Source organism: Protopterus annectens, chromosome 9.part0 (assembly GCF_019279795.1).
Source record: "Protopterus annectens isolate FY-2018-M chromosome 9.part0, PAN1.0, whole genome shotgun sequence".
NCBI classification, from domain to species: Eukaryota; Metazoa; Chordata; order Ceratodontiformes; family Protopteridae; genus Protopterus; species Protopterus annectens.
The window spans coordinates 170,469,614-170,472,113 of NC_056743.1; the positions used below are offsets into that span (position 1 = coordinate 170,469,614).

Genomic DNA, 2,500 nt, shown 5'->3' on the forward strand with positions numbered 1-2,500 from the left:
TTCTAAAAAAAATTTTTTTTACTGTCCTTGAGATGTCATAATTGTGTTCATAATTTAGCTTCAGACATCTTGTCTGTTCCAACGTAGAATGACTGACATATCTGACATATTACTATGTACACAACTCCCTACTATGCTAGTGTAGTAGAAGTCCTACTTATGGCCATATCTTCGACTATCTATATATATTTCTGCCTTGTTAGTAATGTCTTGGGCACTGTGGGCATCTTCCACATTTATAGGTCCATCTTCTTATTATATCCTTCTTTATTATTTCCTTTCCAAATTTTACCTATGTTTGGTGGATTTTTGAATACTATCAGGTTCCATTCTAGGTATCTCCTCTATGTCCGTTAAAATACTGAATTTTTCCATTCTTTTTTAAAGTCCATATAATTTTTTGTATTCGAACTATTATTGTAATCCAAAACTAGACTTCTCCTGTAGCCATTTTGATCATTTTTCTTTTGTCTATTTCTCTGACACTTACAGTCAGTTTATTTTGATTCCCCTTACCTATTAAGGGGTCAAATCTACAATCTTCCTTTTCTACCTCATCTCTAAGTTTATTAATAAACTCCTCCTGGAATCAACCTCAAGTTCTTCTAAAGCATTTTATGTAATGAATTACATTCCCACTCTGAAAATCGGGAGTCATTAGATGTCATTCGAGAACCCCTAAATAAATTGTCCTTTTGACAATGTTCTTCTTACTTATGTATGGTGGTGAGCACTATTGTATGATATAGGTATGAATTGACCGTAGGGTCTCCTTCCTATATACCTTACTCGAATTTTCGGCATTTCATTTTGTATATTTCTCGTCAAGGTATTTTTAAAAGATTCTAGTACTGATGGTATAGGGTTATGAATCCTTGCAAGAAAACTTTGTAGTGTGATTAATATACTCTAAAAATTCCATCAAAACTTTCATCACTCCCAATCCAAAATATGACAATGTCGTCCCAGGAACTCTGCTATGAGGTATAAAATCCATTGTTCCTTGAACTTCACAATTGATGATGAACTGTTCTTCCCATTTGGAAAATCGATATTGGCATGATGTCGAGGGGCACAACTGACCCCATGGACCTTATCTGTTTTGTTTGTAATATTCACTAAAGTTGAGACATAATAAAATTGTATGTTTAATACAAATTGTCCATTAATTATCACACTCGCTACTCACTTGTCATTAAGACTCAAACTAACGTCTTCTAAACAATAAAGATTCTTCAAATGAATTTCATACTCTTCTAAACATGTGAATACTTTCCAAAACAAGCTCGATGACATCCTATAGTAATGAACCTAATATCATCCCTAAACTTGTCTTGATTTAATTCCCCCCAAAAATTCCAAGAATCTTTAAGAATTTGCTTATTATTAACCCAAATGTGTTTGGTCTTGTAGTCAACAAACTTTGGAGAGGAATATGGAAAGAATACAGTATGTTATGACAATGATTTTCCCCCCATACAGAATAGAGAAGGTACACAAGAAGGTAACTACCATTACGGAGAAAATTTCTTCAGAATTCAGAAAGGTGGCAGGTGGCAGAGATTTATTAGATACCTTCTAACTCCAAAGACCAATTCAACTGTACTTGATAAGATACTAAGCAAATACTCTGTCAAACACACCTATGATAATTTTACCATTTATAATTTTAGTCTCACTTGAGTTGAATCCAAAACCATTTTTTGGCCATTATTAAACAAAGGACTAAAATATATACCTAAGAAGTAGGGACTCTTTACTTTCATTACAATTCTAGATGCTTCAAATTATTTTATAAAGAAAGATTAATTTGGAAATGTAATGGCTTCCCAGGATGGGCTTTTAATAGAGGGAGGGTGAAAGAAATACATTGAGAAGAAAGTCCATCTATAACCCACCATTAATCCCTCAAATAAAAACTTTGGAAAATATTATGATTGGATTTAGTAAGGACAAAATATAATGACAGTTGGGTACAATACAACTTGAGGTAATGAAGAAAATGAAATCTTAAAAGAATTGAGTAGGAATACATCATTGAGGGTTGGCGAAACCTGATAGGGGTGGGGATAGTCTTTATGGACAAAGAATTTTTGCACTTGAAGGAAAGATGAACACTCATCCTAAGGGGCCAATGACGAATACCATGGGTACATCATTAAGTGAAATTAATGTAGCATGCCTATAAGGGTTGACTTCGGATTCTAGAGGACTTAATGATAGAAAAAATAATAGATGATGGAAACTTTTAAGGTATTCTGGAAGTTAAGAAAACCTAGGGTAGCCACCATTTACATTAGAGATACCGGTAAAATTCATGAAGGATATTATGCATATGACCTGACCCCTCAGACTCCATATCGCTTCGACTGAGGGCTCTAAAACTGTCCCCTAGCAAAGTTTGTTGACTACAAGACCAAACACATTTGGGTTAATAATAAGCAAATTCTTAAAGATTCTTGGAATTTTTGGGGGGAATTAAATCAAGACAAGTTTAGGG

At 33.8% G+C, this 2,500-nt stretch overlaps 1 protein-coding gene across 1 annotated transcript in view; it reads left to right on the top strand.

Annotated features, from left to right (window-relative positions):
* PIK3C2A (phosphatidylinositol-4-phosphate 3-kinase catalytic subunit type 2 alpha) overlaps positions 1 to 2,500 on the top strand; it is a gene marked incomplete in the record, with an annotated part of 1,553,204 nt that overhangs the window by 360,796 nt on the left and 1,189,908 nt on the right.